At 40.2% G+C, this 16,169-nt stretch overlaps 1 protein-coding gene across 6 annotated transcripts in view; it reads left to right on the top strand.

The window, feature by feature from the left end:
• BCL9 (BCL9 transcription coactivator) overlaps positions 1 to 16,169 on the top strand; it is an 89,112-nt gene that overhangs the window by 11,285 nt on the left and 61,658 nt on the right. Inside the window, exons 2-3 of one of the 6 annotated variants that reach the window (XM_077953869.1) lie at positions 4,636 to 4,761; positions 5,653 to 5,791. The gene's annotated coding sequence lies outside the window, so the exon portion shown is untranslated. 6 annotated transcript variants of the gene reach the window in all.

The following is a 16,169-nucleotide window of genomic DNA, read 5'->3' as shown; positions in this document are numbered from 1 at the left end:
CCAGAGTTCTATTGAAGGAATCACACAATGAAATACCCTGTTCTGTGCTTTCTAGGTTTGGGTTCTAGAGTTGAACAGCAATCTAACAAGGGCCTATCAATCCCTGGTGTGACCATATGGGACACTAGTGTGAGTTCTTGTAGTACAAAGGAGTACTAAGGTACTGACAGATGGGTCATTTATTCATCTAATGTTTGAGATTTTAGTGTGTAGTTGGGAATTTCCAATTTTTTTTTTTTTTTTTTTTTTTTTACATACAATACCAGGCTTTCTGGATTTGGTGGGTTTTTTGGAGACAGTCCTCATTTAAAACATTCTGCCTTGTCTCCATAAGTATATTCATGATTGGTAGTCAATATATTCTGGTAGCTGTTTCAGGTTGTTCAGGTGTATTGAGTTTTCACATCCTAATCCTGTTTAAAGAGAACCTAGTAGGTGTCTTCTGCATTATGGACTGTATTCCCTTGCTGTGACGAAGTGCATACTGACTGGTCTTTACACTGTAAGGTAGAACCCCAGCTAAGCTCTCTTGTTCTGTTTTGGTTTGGTTCTTTGCTCAGCTTCTTTTTTCCCAAACTCTGCAGATGGACATTAGACTCATTCTTCTTTCAAGGTCTGGCTCAAATGTCACATTCTTCACAGTCTTTTTCAATTCCTAAAGCCAGAGGACTCTTGTGTCCATGTTATCTTCTACTTTGCTTAGAATGATCATATTAGCTATACGTGTTCACTGTCATAAATCCCTTACTAGAGAGTAAACCAGAGGGTAAGGATTTAGGTCCTATTTACCTCTGCATCCCCAAGAGCACCCAGCAGAGTTCCTCTCCTTTCAAGTGGTTGTGCTCGAGATGTTTACTGAACCCAACTGAATTGAATTCTTGGCTTCATTGGATTTGCTTTGAGTATGGTAACATTAATGTCTGTGCCCCAGTTCCCTTTTGGAAAAGAAATGCTGCCTTAAAAATAAAAAGCATCTTAACTGATTTTGGGATGAAAGACACCACGTAATATAAGCAGTAATTGTAATTATTATTAATCAGCATCATTAAAATAGTATGAACTGATAGGATTACTTCCTTTGCTTGCTTTTGCCGGCAGAGTTGGCAGGTTTGATAAACTAACTGGTCTTTTCCCTCTTTAATATCTATGATTCTTTGAAATTTTATGTAGACAAGTGCAAACTAATGTACACTGGAAGGAACAATTGAAACAGCTCATACTCACTGATGGGCTCTGAATTACTCTACTTGTAAGTGCTCAGGAAAAAGATCTCAGATTCATTGTGGATTGCTCAATGGAGACATCTGCTCACTGTGCAGCAGCAGTCAGAAGAATGAATGAGATATAATAGGCTGTATTAACTTTGAGAATGGGATAAAGAATAATGCAGAAAATAATACAGTGTGCGTAATTTGGCATTGACTATTTCTGTAATTACAATAAAACATTTTAATGATATACATTGATGTTATGACTTCACCTTAAAATCAGAAATCAGCACTGGGTCCTTTCATTTCAAAGAAAACAAAGCAGAAATACAAAGGATCCAGAGAAAAACAACAGACAGTCTCAAAGACATACGGGGATTTGTCTGTAATGAGAAACTGAAAAGACAAGGACATTTTAATTTTGGGTAAAGGGAAAGATGACATTGTATAAATTAATTTAAAATTAATGAAAATTTCAGAAAATTGCTAGAGCTGGCTTCTGTTTATCCTTAGTAATGGAGGTCAGAGATAGGCAGGATAATTGGAATCCTTGATAATCTCCAATCCTCGTTTTAGCTATTAGTTGCAGCATCCTGTCCTACCAGTAGTTTTAACAAATGAATAAATATAATACCAGACACGACAGCTCAGGGTTTGTGAAGTGAACATGAGACAGGCAGCCTGGGCTATTGAGAAGTCCACAGAATTTGGAATCGGGTGACCTGGGTTCTAGTCCTTGCTCCTTGTTTATTGTCTGCACAACTTTGAATGAAGTGTTTAACTTCTATGAGACCTAGTTCCTACATATGTAAAATGGAGATAGTGGAAATAGTTATTTTACAGGATCTTTGGGGGAAATGAGTGAGCTAGTTGGAAGTGATGGCTGGACTGTGCAGGTTGAGAATTGGTTGTTGAGAGTGCTTGCCTCAGGGGCCGACATATCTCCAGGTCTCTGGTGCTTACACCCCACCTTTCTTTCTCTTCAATCTCCTACTTCTTACGATCTTGGCAAGAGATTTTAGAAGTATAAAACATTTTCTTTATCTCCAGAATCAGCATTCCTACTCCCTTGCTCCCGGAAAGCCTTAAAATAATTTTGCACTCATTTTTATTAATGTATGATTAATTAGAGGTCATCTTATGTAATCTTCACAGCAGCCCCTTGAGATGGGTACTGCTACTATCCTCATCTTTCAGATGCAAACCCTGAGACATAGAAGACTTGTTTAAGAACACACAGTAATGGCAGACTAAAGAGTCAAACTTATGCTATCATGTCTGTGGGTTGGTTTACGAAGTCTAGAAAACTGAGTCATATGACTATACTGATTTCTACCCTGGGAAGTGACTGGCTTTCCTTATTTCCCTAGGACCTCCTACTCTATACTTTGGCACCCAACTCAGGACTCACCTGCCTCCACAGAGGCTGTCCTAAGCCCTCTCTTCCCCTGTAAGAGATCATCTTGTGTGCCTTCACACCCTGTATTGTAGCTTTTAACGTATTATTTGGTTAACAACAGTAGAAACCCTTATACCCAATTCAATTAATAATTAGCGATTTAGTTGAACAAGTTAGTTAAGGCAGGAATCATACAAAATGATGGAATCATACTTTAAGCTTTTATTTTAACTTAAAACATGCCTCAGGTTTTTGATGTTGAGCCAAGGCACCATCTTTGGAGTTGAAGGCTTCCTATTAGACTTCTGAGTCTTGTTTCTTACAGAAGTCACACCCCGAGGCTTTCCCAATCATTTTGTGTCCCGGATTCTTTAAAGTGGAGCAAGATCTTAAAGACATTTGTGAGGCAATCAGATTTTCCAGATTTAATGATGTTTTATGGTTGGCTCTCTCATGCCTAAGTTGACAGCACATTTTTTAGTGACTCATTTTTAAAGCCTTTTCTAAACATTCACCTTAGATCTTACAGAAACAACATCTTTTTTGCACTCATATTTCATCACTTTAAGTAAGTTTAATTAAATTATGTAATTACAATAATAGGAAGAACTAGCACAAATAGGCCTGGGAACAAATGCTGACTCTTGGTGAGCAGACAGCTCCACTGGTGGGAGCAAGGGCATGAAGGTGTCCTAGAGTAGCCTACTACTAGCAGTGAGGCTCAGCAGATCGAAGGCCTTATGTCTTTACATTTATTTATTTATTTACTTATTTACTTATTTATTTTGAGACGGAATCTCACAGTGTTGTCTGGGCTGGAGTGCAATGGCTCCATCTTGGCTCACTGCAATCTCTGCCTCCAGGGTTCAAGCAATTCTCCTGCCTCGGCCTCCCGAGTAGCTGGGATTACAGGTGCCTGCTACCACGCCTGACTTTTTTTTTTTTTTTTTTTGTATCTTTTAGTAGAGACTGGATTTCACTATGTCGGCTAGGCTGGTCTCGAGCTCCTGACCTCATGATCTGCCCACCTTGGCCTCCCAAAGTGCTGGGATTACAGGCATGAGCCACCGCTCCCAGCCTTATTTATTTATTTATTTATTTATTTATTTATTTATTTATTTTTGAGAAGGAGTCTCCCTTTGTCGCCCCAGCTGGAATGCAGTGGTACAATCACAGTCACTGCAACTTTGACCTCTCAGGCTTAAGCAGTTCTCCCACCTCAGCCTGAGTAGCTGAAACTACAGGAGTGCATCACCATGCCGAGCTAATTTTTAAATTTGTTTGTAGAGACAGGGTCTCATTATGTTGCCCAGGCTGGTCTTGAACTTTTGGGCTCAAGTGATCCTCCCACCTTGACCTCCCAAAGTGCTGGGATTACAGGTGTGAGCCACTGCACCTGGCCATCTTTACATTTAAGGAGTGAATGGAGACCACAGATTAATCACTTAAGTGTTGGTCACTTGAGACAGCTCCTGCTCAATATGGCATCTGTTTCATGTCTTTGCCATAGATGAATGCCTTGAAGGTCTAGCTTGTATCTTTCTAGTTAGTCTCAGAACCTAGAGCAGTGATGGGTATACAGTGGGCCCTCAGTGACCATTGACTGACCAGCTAATTGACCATACTGAAAAAACAAAGCTTGGCTTTGCCACTGCACGTCCTCAGGCAGGGGTACCAAGCAGCAATCCACTGTCTGGAAGTTGAACAAGGGGGAGAGAGACAGAGACAGATCTAGCAAACGAAATTCTAATATTGCAGGACAAGATGATATATACCGTTACATCGTTTTAAAATGTAAGGCAGCTATAAAGAAGATGACTTTGTAGTAATATGTAATTAACCTGGGTAACTCACTAGCACAAAATAACAGTGACACAACTTGCTTGATAACATTTTATATAGTGGATTAGATACGTTCTTATGTGAGGGAAAAAAATTCTCACTTACAACCATAATATCTGAGCACAGAAAGTCTTTCTGATGATTATGTTCAAGGCCAGCCAGATCAAGAAAAAATTTCCCTTACAGATATATCCTTGCAGCGTTGAGTTTATTATATGCTTCTTGTGACAAAGTAAAGCATCTTGTATTGAGCACCAGTAGAGGAAAGAAGTCGGATCTGAAGGATATTCAACTTGACAAAGACATTCTGTGGTAAGTGACTGATTTGGAAGATAGGGGTTGAGGCTTGGTGATCGCAGGGATATCCTCTTTTCTAAGATAAAGCAGGCAAACACATTTAGCTTTGTGCTCAATGGATGAATTTCACATTGAACTAAAATATACTGAGCAAGCAGAGTTGGAAAGTTGTAGAATATTTACCTTACCGTAGGAAATGGGATGAGAAAAATATATATATACATGTATATTTTATATATGTATGTGTAGAATAGAAATAATCTTCCATAGGATCTGATGGGTGCAAACTTTATCATTAATTTTCCATATTGGAAATCTGTAGGCTCCTTCCAATTATTAATTATTTAGGACCTCCCTGTTCCTCAAGAGGTTGTGAAACAGTTGTCTAAAAAAGGAAGGATGAAATTAACATTGTACTGAGTACTCATTGTGTGTCAGCCATTACGCTAATTATTTAATATATGTTACCATATTCCTTTGAATATAAGTTGCCATTGATTTTTGTAAGACCCGCATTAGTTTATGTGCCACTATGAAAGAAAAAAAAAACATACCCAATCAAACTGTACGTATACCATACATACCATCAACGTTAAAAAATGTGCATCTTAGAATCAGTGAGATGTGGTATGCCATTTAATTCTCCCAACAACCCTTAAACTAAGCAATAATATGGGTAGATGAAGAAAGTGAGGCTTGGAGAGGTCAAGTAATTTGCCTAAAGTCAAATAGCATGTAAGTGTCAGAGCTGGGGTTTGACCCAGATTAGTCTGTCTCAAAATCCAGTAAGCTGTCCTTAGTACCATGCTGCTGATTGAAATCAGCACTTGCCCAGAACTCAGAGCTAAATAAATAAATGCATGGTATCCCACCAAAAGCACTTATCTTTGAACTTCTCTCCCAAAGACCTTTCCTCAGAGAAAACTGTGGATGGCTCTGGAGTCAATGGCTGCCATGGATTTCTAAGAGCAGAAGGAGATCTTGCGTTCCTTGGTCTGGTCTCCCTCTGGTGTCTGATAATGCCTGCTGCCCCCACCAACCCCAAGTAAGCACACACGCTCTGTGGAAGCACAAGTGGGCTTTGCTTTTATCTACTTGTTGGTCCTGGTTCTATCTGTGGAGACATGGAGAGTGAGCCTTACCCATCTTACCATGACATGGCCCTTCCTGCATTTGAAAACAGGTGTGAGAGTCTCCTGAAGACTTTTCTTCTAGTGGAACATTCTGAGTTCCTTATAGGACGTGATATAGAAATCTCTCTTTCTCTCCAGTTACTATACTGAATGCACCTCAGTTTGTTTGTAGTCCTTTTAAACAGAGGCATTCAAAATTGATTGCGGGGCTCTACAAGGAGTAGGTGACCTATCACCTCCCTTGCTTTAGGCCACACTTCTCTGGGTGCAGCCTGAGAATGCATTTGATTTTTCCAGCACCTCATCACATAAGTATAAAATCCTCTTCCCCCTACTTCATCTCCTTTACTCTCACCTTTTCTCCTCCTCCTTTTAAACACATGCTTCTATGTAGGCAACTTGGACTTCTGTAATTTTTATGTGGGGCTTAAATTATTTTTGCTTTTATCACTTTCGAAATTTATCTTGTTAGGATTGGTATTTTGAAGATTTTCTTTCTTTCTTTCTTTTTTTGTCATTTGATGGTCATCTCTCCTACTTTTTTTCTTCTTTACCAGGAAAGTCAGTGATCTCCTAATTTTGTAACATCCTCAAATGAGATTTTTAAAAGTATTTTCTATAGTTTTAGCCAAATCATTGCTATGTAAATTGAGTAGGACAGGCTCAAAGACAGAGCTCTTTGGGAGGTCGTAAGAAATCTTTTCATTGTCCTGTTACTAATCCATCAGATTCCTCTGTCATCAGCTTGTATTTCTCTGTCTTATTAAAATAGCAGTTGCTTTATATGTGCCATTCCACTTAAACTGCAAAATTTCATATACCAAGTACTCTCGTTCCTGTTTAGGTTAGGCAAGCCAAACTACAGATAGGTGAAGCAGTTTGCCCAGAATTTCCCTGTGTGATAAAAGCAGAACCAGGATTTGCACCCAAGCTTTCATGTCCCTTCTACTCTGTCGTGGTTGTACCCATTGTGGATTACCTTGATGAAATGCAGAGATGGTATTTTTACCTAATTTTCCTGGACTACAAGAGAGTGCTTTTGACCCCAAGGAGCCAAATGTTATAATAGAAATGTACTCTCTTCCTTCTTTCTTCAGAGAACCATAAGCAAGAGAGTAAATACCTCATTCCTCTCTAAGGACAGTACTCACACCCTTACCTTCCCCACTGACTTATTTTAGAAACAGATAGAAAAATAGCATTTGAAAAAGAAGATTCTTTTCTGGGCTGTCTGAGCAATGGAACAGTTTTTGGGTCCTGAAGGCCGGGAACTAAGACCCAGAGAAAACAGAGACTTTAAGAAGCTTAATAAAATGCTGGTTACTTAAAGTCTTGGAAACCAGAGTTCAAAAGCCTTGCTTTCACTCTCTTCCTCTAGGATATGCTAAGAGGACTTCGTATTTCAGAATAAGTACAGACTGTTGTAAAGTTAAAAGAACAGAACAGAAAAAGAACGTAAATGATGCAGAGAAACACTCGTGCTATTCAGACCACAGCTGCTATCAAGCTTGTTAGTAGGCAAGGTGTGTGGGATAGACGAAATTCATGAGGAGCAGTAGCCCAAGGTGAGTGTCCAATGCCATGCTTCTGTCTCTCACTGAGGGACTGATCTTTGGTGGATTCCTTAATCTTTCAGGAGGAGTCTTTCTAACTATTAAAAAGGAATAAGGCGAGGCCAGGCGCGGTGGCTCACACCTGTAATCCCAGCACTTTGGGAGGATGAGGCAGGTGGATCACCTGAGGTCAGGAGTTCTAGACCAGCCTGGCCAACATGGTGAAACCCTGTCTCTACCAAAAATGCAAAAATTAGCCCGGCTTGGTGGCGGGTGCCTGTAATCCCAGCTACTCGGGGGGCGGGGAAGCGGGGGGGGGGGGCGCCAAGGCAGGAGAATCGATTGAATTTGGGAGGCGGAGGTTGCAGTGAGTCAAGTGGAGCTCACGCCATCCCACTCCAGCCTGGGGGCAAGAGCGAGACTTCATCTCAAAAACTCAAAAAAAAAAAAAAAAAAAAAAAAAAAAACGAATAAGGCCAGAAGCAGTGACTCACTCCTGTAATCCCAGCATTTTGGGAGGCTAAGGGGCTTTGTGGGGATGACTTGAGCCTAGGAGTTTAAGACCAGTCCTGGCAACGTAGTGCGACCTCATCTTTATAAAAATAAATATATACATAAATAATTTTTTTAAACTAATAAAAACAAGGCATCCTTACTTCATGGAGTTTCATGATTCTCAGCCATAATTAATAACAGATGGTTTACAATGTACTAACAATATGTGTAATTTAAATAACAACAGGGACACCTAGGTATCCTCTTACTCATAGAGTCAAGGTCAGTGCCTGAGGCAAAAGACAGTGAGTGAGGAAAAGTTGCCTCATTGCTTTCCAAGCAAATATTATGCCCATTTGCTACATAAACAGAAGTCTTTGCTCCATGAGGAGGTTCATTCACTATCATTGTTCCAAAGCAAAGTCACTTAAGATAAGTGAACTCACCGGTGCAATTGATTGAGGTAAACCCCAACACACACTTTAGTCTTTCTGGAATGCTGATATAGTACAGCAAAGAATCAGGAAATTAACTGAAACTTTTATCTTTCTTTCTGAAAAGGAACTGCTCAACTCAAAATTAATTGCTAAGGGAGATGGTTTTACATTATTTCCCATAAACCCACCATGGGGATTGAAGGACCATGGATAGCGGGGAGGCACAGACATGGAATCTATGTCCTAGGGCACTGTTAACACAGTGCATAATTTTCAGCAACTCCCAAGTGACCTTTTCTGACATCTATTCCATGTAAAACAATGGAAACCTATTTCCAGGCTTATTTGTGTTTCCCAGGGGCCCTTCAACGCCATTGTGAAGATTAAAGGGCTAGACCCTTTTCATTCCCTCTTATGATTATTCATAATTTTTCTAAAATCATCTTATTGAGTGATGCAGCTCAAAGATGAATTTTAGGGTCTATTTGTCTATTTATTCATTTGTTCATTCATTCTTCAACAAATACTTATCAAGGACCTCCTTCACATCATGTTCTCTGCTAGGAACTTAATAGGCATAAAAAATGAAGAAGATTCAGTCTCCACCCTTAAGGAGCTAATAATATAATAGGGGAGTAAGACATGTACACAGATAACTGTAATACAAAGAATATAATAAATGCCTTAAAAAGGTTCAGACGAAATCCTGTGGGAGGCTCACATCTAGTCAGAAAGAGCAGAGAGAGTGTCAGGGAGATGGTATCATTTGACTCTCTAGGGATTGACTAGTATAGGAGCTCAACAGATGTTATTGGAGGAAATGTCAATTCAGACCCAGAAAATGGCATACATAAAAAGAGTCATGTTCCGAGAAGAGGAAGTAAACCAGTTTGGCCAGAACATAGGATAAATATAGGCAAATGTGGAGAGGAAAGAGAAGAGCAGTTCAAGATACCTGGGAGTGGCCAGGCATGGTGGCTCATGCCTGTAATCCCAGCACGTTGGGAGGCTGAGGTGGGCAGATCACCTGAGGTTGGGAGTTCAAGACCAGCCTGACCAACATGGAGAAACCCTGTCTCTACTAAAAATACAAAATTAGCTGGGAGTGATGGTGCATGCCTGTAATCCCAGATACTGGGGAGGCTGAGGCAGGAGAATCGCTTGAACTCAGGAGGCGGAGGTTGCAGTGAGCCGAGATTGTACCATTGCACTCCAGACTGGACAACAAGAGCGAAATTCCGTCTCAAAATAAATAAATAAATAAATAAATAAATAAATAAATAAATATACCTGGTACAGGATCTTAAACAGTGGGTTAGAAAATTACAATTTTGTTTCTTGGGTACTGGGGAGCCATTAAATGTTCTTGAGCAGGAGTGATATATGTAGGCCTTTATTTTTCAGAGACATAATCTGACAGTAGTGCATGGGTTGGATTGCAGAAGGATCAGAAGACTAGTTTGAGAGTTACTGAAATAATTCTAGGGAGAAATGATGAGGACTTGAAATAGAATGATGGCAATAGAAATGCAAAGAGGAGTTGAGCTTCATAAACACTATTGAGGCTGACTTGATGGGATCTGGGAATAGACTGAATGGAGGCAGGGGGAGACTCACATGTGACTACCTAACTGGCAAAATAATGATGCTCTTAAGAGAAAGTGGGTGCATGCACTTGCACATTTATACTTAGGAGCATGGACGGGGGGTGGCAGGATTAGAAGTAATCTTTTTAAAAGGCAAACCAAATCTCATTGCTGCCCCACTTAATATCAAAATGGCTTTCCACTGCATTTAGAATAAAATCCGAACCCCTTACCATGGCGTGGTGGAAGTCCTACATGATCTGGTCCCTGCTTTTCCCTGACCTCATCTCTTAAAACGCTCTCCTTTGGTTTAGCGTTAGCCACACTGGCCTTTTTTCAGTTCCTCAAACGCACTGAGTTCATTTCTGCCTCAGGGCCTTTGCCTTCACTGTAACCTCTGCCCAGAACACTCTGTCCCCAGATCTTCACATGGTTGGCCCCTTCTTGTCAGTCAGGCCTTAGTTTAAATGTCACCTCTTCAGAGAGCCGTTCCTAACCAATTAATTCTCTTACTCTTCGTTCACAGTCACTCTTTATCCCATGGTCCTGCTTTTTATTCTTCACAGCACTTACTAAAATCTGAAATGATCTTCTTTGTTTACTCTGTTTATGTGAGCTCCTCTTCACCAAAAGTAAGCTGCTAGAGTGTGTCTTGTTCATTGCCGTGCCCTGATTATTAGAACCGAGCCTAGCACATGCACATACATAGTCATTGAATGGATGAATAAATGAGTGGGTTCAGTTAAGGGAATGTTGGCTTCTCGTGCAGGTATAACAACATTTAGGTAGACATGGGCAACAAGGACCTAGATACATGGGGTTAGGACTCAAGAGAGGGCTAGATTTGACATCTGCTTTCAGGAGATGAAAAATCGGGGAAGGAATGACCATTTGTGGGCCTTTTTGAACAAAGGCCTCACTTCAGTGCTTCTGCCATAGCCACCGATCCTATCAATGACGGTTTGAAAACATGTGATATCCAACCGACTTAATCTTCAGTGTCCAAGTGAGTGTCCTGACATCATCTACTTGGTAGACTTTGGCAGAAATGCTACCACGTCTGAAGTCATTTTTGGAATTTCTGTTTTAGAATTGCCTATAGAGTCGGCAGCACTTTCATAATGTAAACTATTAACAACTACTACTCATTACACACTCGTACCAAGCACTGTGCTAACTGTTGTCACACATTAATCCACTTCATAATCCTGAAAATGGGTAAAATGATTCTCCAATATTGCAGTTGAGGAAATTGAGGCTCAGAAACGTTAAATCCTTTGAACGGTGTGAGATCTGAGGTTCAGGTTCATTCTGAGTGACTCCAAAGCTGGCTTGTTAACGACTTTGCAGCATTCTAGGAGGAGTTGGGGTGAAAGGGTGGGAACCTTCACTTCCTTTGCATGTGGATGTGACTTGAAAATAGCCAGAAGCTATAGAACAGAATCCCGGTTGTGCCATTCTATAGGCATGTGATCTCAGACTAGTAACTTCTTCAACGATAAAATGATGCTACGAATGCTTTCTCGTAGGATTGTTCTGTTGAGTGCAATCTGTAAAACACCCGGCACATTGTGGGAAAATAAATTTTTGCTCCTTTCCGTTTCTCATAACAGACACAAGTAGCTCTTGATTCGGTCAGGGTTTGATTACCTAGTTGGTGGATTATTGAGCCCCTGGCATTTTCTCATCTTTCCTATTATTATATTTAGTATTTTATTAATTGTTACCATTTCCGTGTTGAAGTCAGGCAAGGTGAGGGATTGGAGGTTGTACTGTCTGTGAAAGGAACTGGAAAAATAAAGTCTGAAGTGATTGGTTCAAATTACAGCTTTATTATGTTTGAAGTCTGAGACCTAGGGGAAAACGTCTGGGTCTCAATTTCCTCATCTGTAAAATGAGAAAATATTTATTCTCTTCTACATCCTGAGAGCTGTTTTGAGGATCAAACTGTAGCTGTGAAGAACTTTTGGAGAGCGTAAAGTTATGTACCACTGTAAGGTACTATTATCATTGCCTGCATTATAAAATGAGAGTCTATCCTTCTTTTTAGAAGGTCTAAAAGAATAAATGTGCTCTATTTGTGAATTGCCTAAATTAAACCTGTGCCTTCCTTTATTCTTCTGTTGAAACAGTTCTCAAACCACTCCCTTGTTCTTTTATCTTTATACCTAAAGTCTGGCTTACATAAAGTTAATATCTACCCGGTCCAATATGGTAACCACTACCCATATGTGGCCATTTAAATTTAGATTAATAAATAAAAGCTTTAAAATTCAGCTCTTTAGTCACACTAGCCTAATTTCAAGTACTCAATAGCCACATGTAACTAGTGGCTACCATATTGGGCAGTGCAGATAGAGAACACTGCCATCTCTGCAGAATGTTCTAGTGGACAACGCTATTGTTGATTCTCTTGAATTCCATTTTTTTAATGCTTTCTCTCCCATCTTTAGCCATGATAAAACCAAGCTAGTTATTCTTTAGTTAATAACCCAGTGTACTTGCCAATAACTGCATCACAGGCTGTCAAGAATCTAAAGGCTATTAGCCATCCTCTACTCTAAGCTTTTAATTTTATACATGAGAAAATGTAAGCTCAAAGAGGTGAAATCACTCGCTCAAGCCCATGCAACTCTTCAATGGATTTCCACTACTATTTCCACAATGTAACTACATATACATGAGTAATAGAGGAGGCTTACATTCCTTTCTCAGAACTGCTAATACCTTCCATCTCAGAAGAAAATATGCCTGAGACAGAACTTACAAGTTGCTAGCTGTTACCAGTGTGCATTCTTCCTCTTGCCTGGCCAATTGCTATTGGTGAGTGCTCGTTATGTCACAGTGAAGATATGCTGAAAGTTGGATAGCACACCTTTCCAGCTCTACCTCTGTTCAATTACAAGTGTCCTAGAATGATGGCTGCTTTGGGAGCTACAGTAATCTGTGATTCAGAATTCCCCAGACCCAGCTCAAATCCCCTGGGATGGGCCTTACTTCTTTACACACTCATTTAAACTATGAAATATTGGATCTTTAAGCAAACTTCTAGAGAATTTGGAATGGAGATTGTTGTCTCCCAGGATTGCATGCAATATAGATATAAAACACTCTTGCTCATAGCTCTTGGTGTGTCGTAGGTGCCCAGGAGATATTTGACATAGCTCTTGGGACATAGTAGGTACCTGGTAGATGTTTAATTCCCTCCCCTCCAGATCTACCCACTTCCACCCCCATCCTCTTACCAGAGGCCAGCCCTTTTCTAGATAACCAACACAAGACTTGCAATTCCCATCTTCTTGTTGCCAGAACCCCAAACTACTGTTTCTTACAATTATTTTCCCATTGATTAATCTTCATTGAGAGTCCATAATCAAAGGTACAGTGCACCTAACAGTTGTAAAGTTGGTGGGGGAGGGGGGATATTTGTAACATTTATCATGAAGACATTTAGCATCAAGACAGAGGAGCTGGTTGGTGGAAAAGCATTTCCACCAACCAGCACCACAGTTGAGGCAGGAAATATGCCAAAAACTTCACTGTGTAGTTGCTCTATTTCTCCAATATGCTGTAGGGTCCATTCTTCAGGTGAAAATTGAATATTGGGGCCCTACTGGCAAAGAGGTTAGCTGGGTATCTGAGAACAAAATATATGTTTAGGCAGGAGTGGGTCTAGGTTTTGTGGAGCCTGAAGCTTCCTCAATTCAGGGGAGCCCCTTGAAGAAAATAATATTCAAAATTACTTAGATGCAGGGCCTTGGAAGGAGACTATGAAAGTCATGGGCCGGCCGTGGCTGGGCGCGGTGGCTCACGCCTGTAATGCCAGCACTTTGGGAGGCTGAGGCAGGTGGATCACGAGGCAGGAGATCAAGACCATCCTGGCTAACACGGTGAAACCCCATCTCTACTAAAAATACAAAAAATTAGCCAGGCATGGTGGCGGGCGCCTGTAGTCCCAGTTACTTGGGAGGCTGAGGCAGGAGAATGATGTGAACCTGGGAGGTGGAGTTTGCAGTGAACCGAGATCGTGCCACTGCACTCCAGCCTGGGTGACAGGGAGACTCCATCTCACACACACAAAAAAGAAAGTCATGGGCCATAAAGCTAAAGTTTCGTTGGCCTTTGTGTAAAGGATGAACTGTGAGTGTTTGTTTATGTTGAAGATACTCACATTTGGGGTGAGAAGGGAATGCTAGGTGGAAGCTAATCACAGAAAGAGTCTGAATATGTAAAGTTATTGCATCAGGCACCGTTTACTAACTAATCTTGTACGGAAGCTAGAAAAAAAGCATTAAATTGGGCCCCGTGGGAAACAGAGTCTGGGTGGTTGGGAAGCTTAATAGAAGGACAAGAGCCTCTTCCAACGTGGGTAAGGAGTTTCACTCCAATACTGATATTATCTGTTTACAGTTTTATTTTACTTGGTGAAGGGATTATGTATTATTTGATTAATTTCTTGTTTTCTAAGAAAAGCAACCCCTTCCCAACCCTCCGTCTTCTGACACACACAGTTTCAACAGGTGGATTATACAAACTCATTGGCTTTGTAATGTTTTCTTGTATGAGTGAATTCATGGACTGTACAGAGTTGAGGAAATCAAGTGAAATTTTTCAGAAGAGAATTTTTGGTTTGTTTAAATCTCCTTAATGGAGATTATTGATACTATTGCAATAGTAACATCATCAGTAAGTATAGGAAGAGAATGCTATCTGGCCTGCTTTTTACAATTGTAAATAACTTATTTCCAAAATATTCTATTTGAGTTGACATTTCCACACATACTTGGTATATCCCTAAAGGAAATTTGGGAGGGAAAGACAAAAAGGAACCCAGTCATTTATGTTTAAGTCAAGTAAAAGCAAGAATAAAATATTTCACTTATGAAAAAGGTATGCTCAACAATTAATGGCACAAAATTCAATATCTTTAAAGCATCAAATTTGGCATGTAACTGACCCTCAAGGAGAATAATGCCTAACTCTGTTGAAGGAAAATATGTGGGGAAATAATGAGACCACAAGACGTGAAAGCAAGTAGTGTTCTGCACAATGAAGCTTAAAACCGTTCTTGTCTTAGGAGCCCGCCCCTTCCCCCTCCCCCTGCCAGGAACCAATCTCTCCTTCCTTCTAATGTGCAGATCCCCTTATCTACTTCCAGGGTGGCATTGCTAGTGACCCAGCAGGTCTGACTGCCTTTCTGCTCCATTGCTGGCTATCTATTTCAAATTTTATATTCCACTGCAGCTCTAACAATCACACCTTGAAAGTGTGTGCCTTACTGCTCTGCAACTCACATGCACACACAACACTAGCAAACCTCATATAGCTGCATCTCTCTGTGACAAAGCATGCTAACTCCTTTCTTACGGGAGCCCTTGCATATCAAGCTTTAGAAATGCTAATGATCTCACCTACCTCTGTAATCAATGCCTCTTCCTTTCAGAAATGTCCAAGCTACCCTGTTATTCTCAAAAAAGTCCTAGTCTTGTTACTTATCCCAGTAGGCTGTCATAGGACTGAAGCACTTTAGGGGGAAGCATTGTGGTCAGATCACCTCCTAAGAAATGCAGTTCTATAGCCTTGAGAGGCTTTAAAATCTAACAGCAAATTCTTCCTAATAAATGCCCTGTTGACTGATACAACCTAGAATGCTCCGCTTCATGGAATTACAAAGTTTCTGAGTTAGAAGGAATCACAATGTATTCTAACTGAAGGCTTAAATTCCTTCTATCGTTAAATTTCATAGTTGGGCACTGTTCACATAGAAAGCTTGTTGGAAGAAAAAGCAAAAAAGAAAAGAAAAGAAAAGAAAAAACAAGTTTCTTAGTCATTTCACCTGGATCCAACAGAACAAGAATTAATATTTTGCGATTTCTGTACACCTACTGAGGGGGATTTTTTTTCCTCTTTTTCAAATGTAGAAAGGGGTTAGATGAAATAGGAGAGCTGATTCAAGAGGATTATTAACAATCTCCTTCTCTTATCTGCTTCCCTCCGTCCCTACAGATCTTCCTAAAAGACATGGTAAGTTAGATAGTAAGACGTGAGGCCATCTTTGAAAAACAGTCAGCTGTGTCTAGCCTCAGGGCATTGGGCATTCCAAAAGAAGGAATACATTTCTTTAAATGTATACATTTCTTTAAATGTGTCATTATATAGGTTCTTTCATTTTTCTCATGAGTGTATGTCTATCTTGTTTTTCCTACCATTCTCATTCAT

This window comes from Macaca mulatta, chromosome 1 (genome assembly GCF_049350105.2).
Source record: "Macaca mulatta isolate MMU2019108-1 chromosome 1, T2T-MMU8v2.0, whole genome shotgun sequence".
NCBI classification, from domain to species: Eukaryota; Metazoa; Chordata; class Mammalia; order Primates; family Cercopithecidae; genus Macaca; species Macaca mulatta.
This window is presented reverse-complemented; position numbering and strand designations above follow the sequence as displayed.